The sequence below is a fragment of the Equus asinus genome, chromosome 10, assembly GCF_041296235.1.
Source record: "Equus asinus isolate D_3611 breed Donkey chromosome 10, EquAss-T2T_v2, whole genome shotgun sequence".
Taxonomy (NCBI): domain Eukaryota; kingdom Metazoa; phylum Chordata; class Mammalia; order Perissodactyla; family Equidae; genus Equus; species Equus asinus.
Genome location: NC_091799.1, coordinates 95,033,732 through 95,049,173, shown reverse-complemented (window position 1 = coordinate 95,049,173; position 15,442 = coordinate 95,033,732). Strand labels below are relative to the sequence as shown.

The following is a 15,442-nucleotide window of genomic DNA, read 5'->3' as shown; positions in this document are numbered from 1 at the left end:
GTATGGTCCAAATGTCGCTCTGCTAACAGATGGAGACTGGAATTGATCTGAAACAGAATCATGACGGGCTAAACAGACAGACTGCAGGATGTTCTCAGGCGCACAGTGTAGCTACGGTCCACGCCCTTCACTTGCCGTCCTCAGTCTCATGTTTTGCTTTTATGCCATATTCATTTGTTTAACTACTACCAAATCCCCATCCATCTCTTAAAAATAGCAGTTATTAAGGATCCAATTTGCTAGCCCTTTCTCTTTAAGATCACTGCTCTTTTGTCTATCTGCCCATCTCCTCTCCAGAGGGAAACAAAGAATTCATTATCATGAACAGCACACAGACCCTGCAGTACATTTTTTTGATCGGGCTTATAAAGAAATGGGAAGGCAAAGGAGTCACAAGGAGCTTTGAGCCTTCATACAGAGGTCGAAGCCCGTTTTACACAAGTGAATTGGTCAAGCTGCCAATTAATGTTAACTTTGATGCAATCTTCACTCATAGAAAAATTAACAGATATCTCATTTAACACTAGTTGTAAGGCACTGTAGGCTATGTAGAGAAGTAAAGAACACATGCACACTGCCTTCTAGGAACTCACTCACTCAACAGAGAAAGGAGCACAGGCCGAGCTAACAAAGTCCAAGGTAACGAGTCTGTGCTGTAACAGAACATGAGCAAGGAGCAAAGAAGGAGGAGGAATGATTAACTCTGAATCAGGGAAGATTTTATAGACGTTGCACTTGAGCCTCGTCTGGGAGGATGCGTGCAATTCTGAGGAAAACGGAGGCTGTTCCAAGTGGAGGAGACAACATGAACATAAGATCAGGACCAGAAGAGGGTGAGGTGTGGTCTGGGGTGGTCCCTGCAGAGGGACATGGATAAAGGAGAGAATCGAGAGACTGACAGAGAGAAGACATTGAGGAGACAGGCTGGGGGCAGACTGTGGCAGGCCCTGAATGGTATGCGAGGGTGACAGAGAGTAAGCCAAAGGTACAGAGTAGGAAAACAGAATGATGGGTGATTTAGGAAAATGCCTGGGGGCAGTAGAGAGGATGAGGTGGGGCAGGGAGGAAGCATGGCGTCCAGGACATCTACTAGAAGGCCATGCAATGTGTTTGGTGAGAAGTGGTCAACATGAGACACTGGTGCAGTTGTGGGAAAAGCCCTCCACCATCAGAAGGTGGGCAACCCAAGCCCCAGCTCTGATTCTAATGTTAACTGCATGTGTGACCTGGGCCAGTAAAATGAGCAGGTAGAATAGGTCAGTGCTTCTCAAACATTGGTCTGCAACTGCCACCAGGTCAGCTGCCTGGAAAGCTTGTTAAAATACAGATTCCCAGACCCCAACCTCCTCCCCCAGGTCCTCTGAAACAGGTGGTCTAATTACTAGTATTTACATTCAATACATATTAATTTATGGAGTGCCTATATTAACCCAGGAACTGTGCCACCAAAAGGGTGAACAAGAAGCATGGAGGGAAGGAGCAGACATGAAAGATAAGCCACAATGCTGACATCCATGTCTTCAGTAACAATAATTCACTCTTTCATCATGGACCACTACGTGCTCTATGTTTTGAGCTCCTATGTTTGTTTTAACTGAGGTTACTTTCTGGTGTTTGTTTTCTTTTTGGCCTACCTCCTTACTATCAGTTTATGATTATTTCTTGCTCTTGTCTGTGTGCCAGGCTCTCTCTGTTTTCCCCACCTCATATTGAAGCAGCTGTTTTCAAAATTTTTGATGGTGACCCACAGTAAGAAATTCATTTACATCTAAATACACACAAATGGAACCAAAGTTTCAAAAAAGAATATTTATCCTTACAGTTTGTAATGCCTTCTGATACCTTCCATTCAATTCTATTATATTTCTAAATGCTGACTGCGAAATGAGCTGTAACTCACTGCCTTAGAGGGAATCTGTCAATGTTAGGTTAGTATGTTTCACTAGAATGGCCTTCTTTGCAGAGTCAGGCAAAGCCCTAGGAGAGAGAGAAAGTTCCCTGGAGTTTAAAGGTCCTTAGAGCTAGCCAGGAAGCCATATAAGTATCTTTAAGAAAAAAAAAAAGAAACCTAAAGAAATGCAAAACCAACTGAAGCAGTGAAGGTCATTAGTTATTCTCTTAGTGGAAGCTACAAACTTCCAGGAACAGAGAAATTAGGTAATGACAGGACATTGACCCACAGCCCTGGCTGCCAGAAGACCTCATCTGAAGGGTGTTGCCACAGCAACTCCAAAGAGCACTGGGGATGCTGTGTGTCCTGGGCAAGGGTCCAGCTGGCATCTTGGCCAAGGGTCTCGTTGGTCCTTAAGAATCCTCAGCCAGATGAGAAGTCAACCTTAACAACTGCTTGAGAAAGTAATGCCAAAATTGTATGGGCTTACATATCGTTTCCCTGGTAGTGTCTTTGAACCCCAAGAATTAAACATAGAAATGTTTGAGAAATGAATCCCTAATATTAATAATTTGTATTTAGAAAAACTTGCAGATGTTTGGTATTTTATTTATACTGTTTAAGATGACTTGTCTCATGGTTCCAATTTAAATACGTAGTTGTATAATTTAGACTTGTGATTTGATATTAAAATCTTAGGAACACTTTTGAGTTTAATTTATTCATTTTACAGGAATTGCCTAATAATTTGGGAGGGCTTGCACTGTTAAGACAAAATCATTTTTTTAAAACTTCTACTTTGGTAAATTTCAAACATAGACCAAAGCCTAATAAAGCAAGCCTCAAAAATTCTCCATTCATGGCCAATCTTGTTTTTTTCTATATTCCCACCCACTAAGCTTCCCCTACTCTAAGAAAATTTGAAGCAAATCCCAAATATCATATAAATTAATTTGCCATGTATCTTCAAAAAGAAGATTTTTTTAACCTAACAACAATACCACTGTCACACCTTAAAAAATCATTTTAGGGGCCAACCTCGTGGTGCAGTGGTTAAGTTCAGTGCACTCCGCTTTGGTGGCCCAGGTTCGTGGGTTTCGATCCTGAGCCTGGGCCTCCACCACTTGCCAGCCATGCTGTGGCAGTGACCCATATATAAAGTAGAGGAAGACTGGCACAGATGTTAGCTCAGGGGTAATCTTCCTCAAGCAAAAGAAGAGGAAGATTGGTAACAGATGTCAGCTCAGGGCTAATCTTCCTCAAGCAAAAAAAGAGGAAGATTGGTAACAGATGTTAGCTCAGGGCTAAACTTCTTCAGAAAAAAAAAAATTGTTTTAATTCCTTAATGTCATCAGATATCCTGTCAGTATCCACATTTCCTCAGTCATCTTTTGTACACACACACACTAAAAGACTGTTTGAAACAGGATCTGAAAAAGTCATACACTGAAAGTGATAGGAGTATTTTAAGTTTCCTATAATTTATAGGTCTCCCACCATCTCCCTCTCTTTTTTTTTTTTTTGCTTGAAATTTTTTGTGGAAGAAACAGACTTGTTTTCCAGAATCTGAGAATTCCTCATCACATCCTTGTGGTTTAGTTTAACCTTTTCCTCTATTCCTTGAGCAGACAGTAAAAACTGGTAGTTGGATTTAGAGGTTTGACCAGATTCGGGTCAAAATTTTTTTTTCTGTAAAACTACATGACAGGTGGTGTGTGTGTTTCCATCAGGAGGCACTCACTGCCTGTCTGGTGTCTACATTTTTGCGATATTAGCAGCCACTGACGATGACTGCCTGGCTATCAATCCCTCAGGGGCTACACGAGGTGAGAGCCCATCATTCTCGCTTCAGGCATTAGCTGCATCCCATGCTCAGAGGAACTTCCCCTCGTCAATGCCTGATTAACCTGAGAGGCGGATCTCACAGGAAAAGCAGGATCCATACTTGATTCTTTCTATTTACCTGCTTTCAAGATAATGAGGCAGTTCCTCAGTATCCTCTAAAGGTTACCACGTTGGTTTTCTTCATTCCTTTTTTTTTGTGGATGAGTGTTACTGTGAACATATCTGAGGTGCTTCAGTCCACTGCAATATTATCCCTACTGATGCTCAAGTGTCCCTTATGCAGGTTGGGTCTCGAGTCCCTTTGGTACCACCTTAGTAATCTTGGACAATGAAGAACTTTGAAGGGACACAGAAAGTATGAAATTTACAAATGGTAGTTTAAAAGGCTGAAAGGAGTATAAGTAAACTTTTTAATGCAAGCAATCATTCACCAAAGACTGTCTTGAAAACAGCTGTTAAAATTTGCTAGACTTATAAACAAAATAAGTTATGCTAGCTAAAATTGAAAGCTCAAAGAAAGAGGAAGGTTTTGAATTTGTAATATTACTAAATCAAAATTTATTTTTTGGGGCCGTCCCCAGGGCAGAGTGGTTGAGTTCGCACGCTCTGGTTCAGCAGCCCAGGGTTTCGCCGGTTCGGATCCTGGGCGCGGACATGGCACTGCTCATTAGCCCATCCTGAGGTGGCATCCCACATAGCACAACTAGAAGGACCCACAACTAAAATATATACAACTATGTACTGGAGGGAACTGGGGAGAAAAAACAGAAAAAAAAAAAAAGATTGGCAACGGATGTTAGCTCAGGTGCCAATCTTTAAAGATATACATATATATTTTTACAAAGTAGCCAAAGTCATTTCCCACTAATCTTTTCTTTATGTGAAAGCTGTCTTTTAGGATGTCCACACAACACCTGTCTGCCGGCCTCAGGTGATTCTGAGGCTGGTGCTCTGCAGCGCCGCTCAGAGAAATGCTCCACTTCCACCTGATCTCGAATTCCCTCAGTGAGAATCACCCACCTCAGCTGAAATACATCTCACAGGAGGACGCTCACCATCTCTTGCGGCATCCAATTTCCTGCAGTATCCTACTATTAGTGGGGGAAGGAGAAGTTCCGTCTCCATTCCATAACGAGTGTCTGTCTGACACTGGGCTAGCTGCAGGGGACCCACTGATGACTACATCCCAGCCTGCCCCAGCCAGGCCGGGAAGCAGACAACTCAACAACTATATTTAACCGAAGTCCTATTCAAAATGCTGTGGGAGCAGAAATGAGAGCCCATAATTGCCCAAGGAAGTCAGAGAAAGCTCTCAAGAGGTGTCATTTAAGCTTTGGCTTCCCAGAAAAGTCAGACTTTCCCAGGTGGAAAGAGACAAACGTATTCCAGGTTGGGAAACAGAGTGAGCAAAGGGAACTGTAAGAGTGCAATGAGACTCGAACAGGAGAGGGAGAAGGCTGGCCCCTCACATGTGCCTCCCTTGACCAGTGGAACTAGTCCTGCCCTCTGGAGCCAAACCGTGGAGGGACAAAACAGCTGATGTCTAGGGAGGGCAAGCACTGTTCTAAGAACTTTGCGTGTATTCACTCGTTTAATCCTTATAACAATCCCATGAGGAAGGTACTACAATTGCCCCCATTTCACAGATGAGCAAAGAGAGGTTAGGAAACCTGCCCAAGGCCCCAAGACTAGGGAGAGGGTGGGACCAGGATGTGAGTCCAGACAGCCTGGCTCTAAGCTGGCTCTCTTACCACTCTGTCCAACTACCTCCGAGATGCAAGTTTCTGCCTCTCCATCCACCTATTATCACATGAAAACAGCTGGAAGGACTGTCACCAATTTGCGAGAGTGTGTCTACCTGGGTGTGCTAAACTGACTTGAGAGATTTCAGAAGCACTCCTCAAAGACGCCAGCTGCCACCACCAGAGTTGCAGACACTGGGATTATGTGCATGCCTCCCTGAAGTGTTGTCTTCTTCAAGAGAAACCTCCCTGCTTCCCTCACCTCTCCCCGAGGCGTCCCAGCCTTCCTCCCGCCAGGCGCCAGGTGGTGACTCTTCTCATCCCAAATGCTCCCACTGGGCATCTGGTCCAAACAGATTGAGGGAGCCAGGAGGGACCTCAAATCCCTTTATTCTGGACTCTATAGCTCTACCTTCACAGCCTTTAAAAAAAACATCAATAGACTATTTTTTAGAGCGGTTTTAGGTTTACAGAAAAATTCAGCAGACAGTACAGAGAGCTCCCATGTATCCCCTTTGCTCTGCAGTTTCCCCAGGTATTAACATCTTGCATCAGTGGTACAACTGATGAACCAATATTGATAGGTTATTAACTAAAGTCCACAGTTCACAGGAGGGTTCACTCTTTGTGTTGTACATTCTATCGGTTTTAACAAATAAATAACGTCATGTATCCACCATTATAGTAGCACACAGAGTATTTTTACTGCCCTAAAAAATCCCTTGTGCTCCCCATATTTATCCCTCCCTCCTTCCCCCTGAACCTCTGGCAATCACTGATCTTTTTACTGTCTCCAAGGTTTTGTCTTTTCCAGAATGTCATACCGTTGGAATCACACAGTATATAGCCTTTTCAGACTGGCCTCCTTCACTTAGCAGTATGGAGTGAAGGTTCCTCTGTGTCTTTTCGCAGCTTGAAAGCTCATTTCTTTTGATTACTCAATAATATTCCATTATACAATGTATCATAGTTTATTTATCCATTCACCTACTAAAGAACATCTTGGTTGCTTCTGATTTTTGGCAATTATGAATAAAACTGCTATAAAAATTCACATGCAGGGTTTTATGCAAACATAAGTTTTCAGCTCATCTGGGTATAGCCTTTTTTGTTTGATTTTTAACAGCTCTATCAGCATGCTGGCTTATGCTGAATTTTCAGGCAGTTAAAACCCCCAAGGATTCTATTTTTCAGATGTATCTAAGTATGCCCTATTAAACTTGTTCTTGTTTGACACAGCCTATCATTCAAACCTACAGACCTCAGTGGTGGCATCAATCACATTGGTTCTCTTGTCTGGCTTTGTGACACCCGCACTTTTGATATCTGCGTGTCCTGAGTCCTCATCCACACTGATCAAAGATGTCAATCAGTACTGGCGTCCTTCACTGCCCATTAGCAGCCATTCCCAGAGGGACCGAGATTCATGAATCAGCACTTCACGAATATGGAGTCCACCCAGTCTGCCACTACATTCGTGTCCGTATTTCTCCATCTTATCCACAAAGACATAATAACAGATTTCCTTCAACATCTTGCTGAAACCTATCGCATCCCTAAGGTTTAAGTATCCATAAGTGCTTGGCTGATGCTTAGAATTACTTTGAGCTATGGAACAGTTCTCAGTAGAAGAACTAAACACCATTAGAACCTGCCAAGGAGTGTCATGGTGCACCGCCCGATCCAAGCCCCAGGGTGACCTTGCTGATCTGCTCACTCACAGAATTCACACGTGGTCACCACCTTGCCCATGGAGGAACTCTGAGGCAAAGATGGCCACACACAGGTGGTTAGAGGATTCTTGAATGCCGCAGAACAATTATCAAGAGATGAGGTGGGGCCAGCCCCATGGTCAAGTGATTAAAGTTCCACGTGCTCCACTTCAGTGGCCTAGAGTTTGTGGGTTTGGATCCAGGTGCAGACCCATTCCACTCATCAGCTATGCTGTGGAGGCATTCCATATACAAAATAGAGAAAGACTGGCACAGATGTTAGGTCAGGGCTAATCTTCTTCAAGCAAAAAAAAAAGAGGAAGACTGGCACAGGTGTTAGCTCAGGGCTAATCTTCCTCACCAAAATCAATTACTTAAGTAATTAAATGTACCGTTAAAAAAAGAGAGATGAACTGTTGTCAAAATGCAGGATGCCCAAGAAATCATGAGAAGCAGAGTGATAAAGCACATACTTTGAAGGGGGGGGGGGGTCTGTGGATATACATCATTCTCATTCAGGGTGCTACATAATTTTCAAGGTTCAGTGCAAGATAAAAATGCAAGATCCCTTCCCACCAGTCTGGAGCCTTAGCCCACAACAAAAGGAACATCCCCAAGATATTGCAGCCTCCACTCCTGGGATGTTCGGGACCTGGATCCAGGGTAGGTATGAGGCCCCTGCACAGTTGTCACTAAATGCACTGCGTCATTGCCAGCCAGGGAGAGGACCACGACCATGTGCCTGAGGAGGACACTTCTCACACCTGTCCTCAGGACCCTCCACAAGGGGCAGATGGCCACAGTGCAACACAAGATTCCCCTCATTGATGTAACCCAGCCAATTCCCTGGGAAGAGGACCCCGGGCAGTCACACAGCACAAGATGGGGCGGGGGAGACTGGTGCCAAGTGGCAGAGAGGGGGCAGCAAGAACTCCTGAATGTGAGCTGAGGCTCCGCACCCCTAGTGCATACTCCATTGTCCCATCAGACTTCACAAAACACAGATTCAAACACAAAAGTACTAAGAATAGCAAGATAGCACCCACAGAGGATTCATCTCCAAGTGCAGGGCCCTCTGAACATGGGGTTCTGTGTGACACTGGGTCGCCTGTTTAGCCGGCCCTACCCTCATCACATCTTGGAGGGGAGGTCCCATCACAGTGACCAATAAAGGCTTTTCTTCTTCTTAAAACAGATTCTAGCTCAATAAAAAAGGCCATTGACTCTTGTCTTTGTCCAAATTAGCATACAGACCTGTGACAACACCAATGCACCAAGAACTGAGGACATTCAGAAGCACTTCCAGTCCCTAGGTGTCCAGCTATCAGAAACAGCTTCCTATAGACTGATGGACCTTTCACAACCAACTCCAAGAAAAAAAAACCTGCTGCATCTTTTAAAACTAAAATATCACGTCTGTTTACTAAAACAGTTACATATGCTTCTTTTAGCTGACATTTAGAACATAACTTTTATTTGACAAAGGATAGCCCAGATTTTGGAAACCAAGACAGGCAAATATTATATATGACAACTATAATATACATATACATATCATGATAGGTAAACATTACATATGATAATTATATGCTATCTAAACATATGAAATTATATATAAATATAATTTTATAAACATAAAATTATATGTATATAAGAATACTCATTTGTCTTATAAAGACATAATTTGGTGTACACTGTAGCTGCTACTGCAAAGGTAAAGTTCTGGAAATCATTACGTGCACTTTCCTTTAGCAAGTTATGTCCAATTTCTCCATCTCAACATGATGACTGCTTTAAAAAATACCACATTCCCAGCTGACTCATGTTCAGCCCATGGATGATTTCTAGCCATGCCAGGATAGCATCATTTCTGATTCATTTTTAAATTAGATAAATTTGCCGATTTGCTTTTTCCTTCCTGTTTTTTTATTTCTTCTACATTTTCTTCTCTTTCATTCTCTGATCACTAACAGTATTTTCAATTTTAATCTGGTTTGCAAGTAACTGCTGCAGCCCACCTGGTATTACTGGGATGGTTTATAAGACTAGTCTCTCCTCTGTTATCTGGGTCAGCTAAGAAATAAGACTCAATCCATTTGCTCAGAGACAAAGAGAATGTAAGGAAAGCAGGCAGAGATTCAGAGAAAGCCTAAAAGACTGCTAAGGGTCAGGCCTTTACCAACTAATGGTAAAAAAAATTAGAGGAGGCAGGGGAATCCCCAAATTAGGTCCATTTTGGAATGCACCATAATTTTAAGTAGAAAATTTTCCTATCAAATCCTGGGCTTTGACTAAAATCCAATTAGTCTGCATCTGCTGCTCAGAGCCACATGTGTGAGAGTGCAGCACTGCCTCCACGAAGATGCCCAACAAGGAAATGACAGGCTGGGAACTAAATCATGCTCAGGTGATCTATCCTGTTAGCTTTTTGTGCACCAGCATTCAGTGCCGGGCCAAGGCCACAGCTTTTCCTTGTCCCTTTATTGATTTTCGAGCATTCCACATACATGTGGGGCCTTGGGTGTGCCTGCTCAGGCTCAGCAATGGAGGAAGTCATGGCAAAGTGGCCACTGGCCAGAGCACCTGGACAACTGGGCTGTGTGGACGATTTACAGGATGAAAAAGAAAGTGGAGGTACGAGCAAACTTCCGTGGAACTCCACTCAGCAGCTAGCCAAAAATCCCTATAAAATTTGTTTCAACTAGTTGTGTATCTATTTGACAAGGAAAAGCTAACTAAATCTTCCATTACTTCATGATGAGTTTCACAAGGCCAAAATAAATGGCTCAACAGGATAAATTTCTTATTAAGCAAAGAAAAGGACAGTTAACAAAAGCAAACAGAAAAAACTGCTTTGGCAATGGATGAAAAGGATAATATTTAGTTCGTCCCATGTGTAAAAACCTAACCCATTTTGGGCAAAGTATAACCCACTTTGTACTATGAACTGAAAAGTGTCAACAGCTAAAATAGACATTTTTTGTTTTCAAAGAAAGAAAGTCTATGGACAAAAGCACTGGACCCTCCATAGTTCTGATGTGGGAACCAATCTGCAGTATTTGCTTTGTGACTCTTTCAAAATAGAGATACAGAAAGGGATTTTGTTTTCCTTTACTGAAATCTATACAACCACAGACTTCGCCTAGATAGAGTCCTTTACGGATATTGGCTTTATCCAATATCACGGTGGATAATATAATATCACAATGTCATAAGAGGCCCTTCTCTTATCACCGTGATATTGGTGGATAATATAATATCACAATGTCATAAGAGAAGGGCCTCCTAAGGTTTAATGATTTATCCAACTTTCCTCAAAGTCCACATCATCACATTTTGCTAGAAAATAATTCTATCTTCTCAAGAGTTAGGCACACTGGCAGCCATCTACCTTAATATCACAAAATTCTGAAACTCAACTAAAGCTGGCTTTAATTTTTCCTGGCCTTTTAATACAGATCATGAAATATAATGACTAATGATGTTATGGGAAATTATACTATGCACCATTCATGGAAAAAAAAACTACCCAATAAACTATGACCCTCTGAAGAGTAAAATTCATCCCAATTTCAGACCTGTTTAAACATGCATGTATGTTGGAGAGAGAGGGATATATTTCTTAACGATCAGCAAAACATAGTTTTAAATAATTTGGAAGAAAAGAGTTATCACAAAGTGGAGCGAGAGAAAGTAACAATTTGATTAATTACAAATGGTTGATTAAATGAAACTTAGAAGCTGTTGTTTCTAGAGAAGTATTTCTTTAGTTGTGATAAGAAAAAAGTGAATTAGAAGCATGAGAGGAGAGAAATATGAAGAAAAAGTAAAAGGGTGAACTTCTCTCTACAGGGAGATGAGAAATTCTGGAAGACACTCATAGTCGGGCAAATGTTGGGTCACAGGAATCAGAACGAGTCTGCTGCAGTGAAGGAGGGAAACAGCTGGCTCCAGTAGAAACCGGTGGTGATAATCCAGCGAATTCAGGGAATGTGCCCAGCTCAGCAAGGCATGGTGGAGAAACCCACAGGACGGTGGGGAGGCGCAGCGGGAGTCTGTGTTCTTGAGCCCAGAGAGTGGGAGAAGCCAAAGGCACAGCTGGAGCAGAACCAAATCCATCTGAGGTCAAGGCAAAGCAAAATCAGGCCTGCTGTACTCCTGCTTTGCGGTGGAAGTATGAGAAAAAGCCATGACTGAATTGAGTCAGGAGCACATGGGGCAGTGCAATGGGTTCTTCAGCTCCACCTAGTGTGTGACATCTGCCCATCCATACGACCTGGTACCTTCTAACCAAGAAGCTGAGTTCCAAGCAGGCTGGGTGAGTCAACCTGTGCAGCCTGTTTCAGCTCCTGGCTTTTAAATGCACGTTCAGCTGTGGTCAACCACTCATCAGCTCATGTCCACATGCCATTCAAGAGCCCATCCCAACGGACCTGACCCTGTCTCAGGTCCCCCAAAGGAGTTCAGCCACTCTGCAGTCCTGAGACTAATGGCATTGCCACAGCTGTAAAGATCCTCTTGTTTTTCCACTGCCTTCCCTCTGAAAACCCAAGGATGCAAAGAACTGAACTTCAGCCCCTGGGCTTCCATGTGGCACCCACCCTGCCTTGGTTCTGTCCTGTCGGTCAGCCTGGGTCTCCAGCCCATCGCAACTCAGCTCCCTCTCCTCCCCCTTCTTGGGAAGTCTGCCAGGGTCCACTAGCCCTAGCTCCACCCTATCCCTTTCCAGGTGAACGAATCTGGACCATACCCTAACAACCCAGGATCACAGCCACGTACTGACGGGTGTCCAGGAATGACCACTCCCTGTCAAGATCCTAGGCTCAGCGACAAGATTTCACGCGCTCTCCCTCCCAGTCTGAGGCCACAACGTTCCAGAACTAGGACTAAGGCTTCTACACACCTTGGGCCAAGTGTCTGGATTGAACTGCCTGCTCCAAGGTCTACTTCTATGTCAAGGTTAACAAGCCCTGCAGTTGGCCCCGTCAGCCCCATGGATCTGAAGACGCATCCTGTTTCCTCCTAAACTCCCTACTAGGAGGACAGACATTCTCTCAGGCTGCTACACTCAGTGAACAAAAACAGACCAAGACTGAAATATCTGAACAAACTGTAAGAACTTGTACAGATCAGAACAAACAAGGCACTTAAGACCAGAGGGACCACAGTACCCTGCTTTACACCCTGTCCTGACATACTTAGTTTTGGACAATAAGTTACGTGGTCACACTACTAAAGATCCAAATGAACACATGACACAGAGAAGCGACTGTCTAATTTGTTTCACATGTCCAAAACATAAAAGAGACTGGGCACTGAATTAGTAATTCTGTCATCCTGGGAGGGCTTTTTGTCTGAAGGCCAAGATCAAGTGTCCTTTATTATCAGTAGACTGAAGCTGCCCTGCTCAGCAGAGCTGACCCAGGGTCACCCCGTTTATGAACACGCCCCTCTCTAAGAACAAGGGTGAGGAGCCTCCCCACCCAGACATTCCCTAAGTATCAGGAACACCACAGCCAGCAGTTGTGCCAGGAAAACAGCACCCGCTCTGCTTTCTTATTCAATGCCAAAATGTTCAAAAGGCAACATAATACCCAGAAAGGGGTGTGGACTCCTGTCACTGCAGTTTCCATAGACACATACAGGTGACAGAACAGTGGTGACACTCATGGGTGTCTGTCCCCATGAACAGGGAACTTAAAGCTGGTGATTATAATCCCACTTGGTGCAGCTGCCCTGACCAGCACAGGGTGGGAAATGTTTTCAAAACTTGAGTGAAAAAAGAAAAGGAAGGGACCAGCCCAGTAGCATAGTGATTAAGTTCGTGTGCTCTGCTTTGGCAGCCCGGGGTTTGAGAGTGCAGATCCTGGGCACGGACCTACACATGACTCATAAAGCCATGCTGTGGCGGTGTCCCACATACAAAATAGAGGAAGATTGGCACAGATGTTAGCTCAAGGCCAATCTTCCTCACCAAAAAAAAAGAAAGAAAGAAAAGAAAAGGAGCTTGTGGTGTGTCCAGTAGATGTCCTTCTAGTTGCTGGCATGGAAGGGGAATCATGGCCTGTCATCCCCAGCACATAGGGAGCTGTGACTCCCTGTTACACTGTGCCCAAACCTGAGACACTGGAGAAAGCAGTGGCAAATATCTGGGCACCAATATTATGTATCAGGAATGTCCACTCCAGGCCCACACACCAATGGCCACTGTCCAGCTGGATTTGATTGGCAGGGCTGCCTCAAGGCTGGAGACTATGTTACATCATCCCAGGTAGGAAAGCCCTTTCTGATTCTTCCCTATGGGTCCAGTTTAAAAAGAAGACAGAGACAGAAACAGATAGAAACAGAGAAAGGGAATGTCTGTGTATGAGCCTCGCAAGCATGAGAGAGGACTAGCAGCTGCCTCACTGACCTCAGTCCTCAAAATTCCCTGGACTCTGTTTCTGGAACATTCAAAACTGAGAGTGAACCTGGGATGAGAATGATTCTCTCTTGATAGCTGTCAATTCTTCAGGGTCCCCCAACTTCAGCCCCTGATCTGGGACATCAAGGATTCCTCGCAGGGTTTGAGGAGCAGCCAAGCAGAGCCCCTTGAACAACGCAGGTTACCCTGTCCACTCAGACAGAGGGAGCACGCACATGGGGGCACGATCCTGCTATAACAGAAAAGTCCTCCCACTTCACACCTGGTCAGCCCATTAACTGAACCTGGACCCTGAAGTGCAAATTAATTTACAAATTAGGCTTCCTTCAGCTATAAAGTTATTTTTATTTAACACAATACTTTTAATATTTTCTTTTACATTTTGTGATTTTCAAAATAACCTTCAGTAAACAGCACAAACAAGTGATAACACCAAATCTAATGGAACATTTTTAAGTGGGAAATTGTGATTCTGAAAAAGAACCACAGGGCAAGGGCACTGGCCTGAGTGAATTCATGGCCTGTGGGCCGCAGACTTAAGGCCAGCTGTCTCCACAATCCTTACTGTTACTTTGTGAAGTACCTATTTCCTACAAAGGAGGAAAGCGAAGCTCAGAAAGATTAAGTCACTTAACTGGGTTCATCCAACTAGAAGCCAGTTCACCTCATCCCAGAACCTCTATTCCCCAGCCCTACACACACACACACACACACGGGCACACACATGTACACACAGTCCAAAAAGCAACTGAGAAAAACATCTACTATAACACAGAATAAATATAAAAAGATAAGGAAATTGGCAAAGGGAAAATAAACCAAAGAAAAGATTACTCAGGGCTAAGGTTAGCTCGTAAGAATTCCAGCAAAGAGTTGAGATGGAGGAAGACAGTCACAAATTTGGTTCTGAAATGACCTCTTCAGAGTAAGAACTTGATACTTCACCATTAGAGGACCCCTTTTTACCCCAATAAGAGGAGGAGACAAGCTAACACACTGAACCTTTCCATATGTTCTTAATCTGAAAAGAACCAATCAATAAAACACAGCAAGTGAATAAGTGAAATAAGCGAACGTCACAGCCAACCAGCCCAAGCTCCCTTGGAAAGCCCGAGAGCCACAGGAATGATCTGAACAGCAATACCACCTGCCTTGTTGAGAGTGAATCTCTGGGGATGTTTGTTTTTAATCGTTCTCACTATTTGCCAAAAAGGAGCTACAAAATAGGAATATAAGAGAAATGGTGATTAGATGTGTCCTAGGAGGGAATAAAGCCACCTTCCAACACACACAGTTTACAAACTCACTGGGCTGTGCTAGAAGGTGCGACCGTTACCCAACAGGTTTGTCCATCCTCTGTTTCCTGTGTGCACACATGGGCAGGCACAGCAGTAGAAACAACCCTAACAACTTTCCCTAATTAAACAAGGGAGACAGAGCCATCCCTGAGCATGGCCCTAACCAAGCGCCAACAGAACACCTATGTCTCTCCAGATAATGCCACCTGAGATTTTCAGGACCACATTAACTCTTCAAACCAGACAGGCAACACCTGTGACAAACAATGCAGGGAAGAATAAAAGAATACGTGATAAGGAAAGATGACATTTCTCATTAAGCTCTCCAAATGAGTGGCTCAGCTTCTGTGTTTCTAACATTTGACGTTAAACACAAACAAAAGAAAACGCCTCAGTTCGACCACAAACATAGTCAGCAGGCACCGTGAGCCTGGAATAGAATAGGATTGACATTTCAATCATAAACCTACATTTCGATCCAACGAGAAGTGAACGAGAGGTAAAACTCTGCTTACAAATGACAGAGAAAT

At 43.7% G+C, this 15,442-nt stretch overlaps 1 protein-coding gene across 1 annotated transcript in view; it reads right to left on the bottom strand.

The window, feature by feature from the left end:
* Positions 1 to 15,442, bottom strand: part of RETREG1 (reticulophagy regulator 1) — a 125,280-nt gene that overhangs the window by 92,616 nt on the left and 17,222 nt on the right. The window lies entirely within an intron of this gene.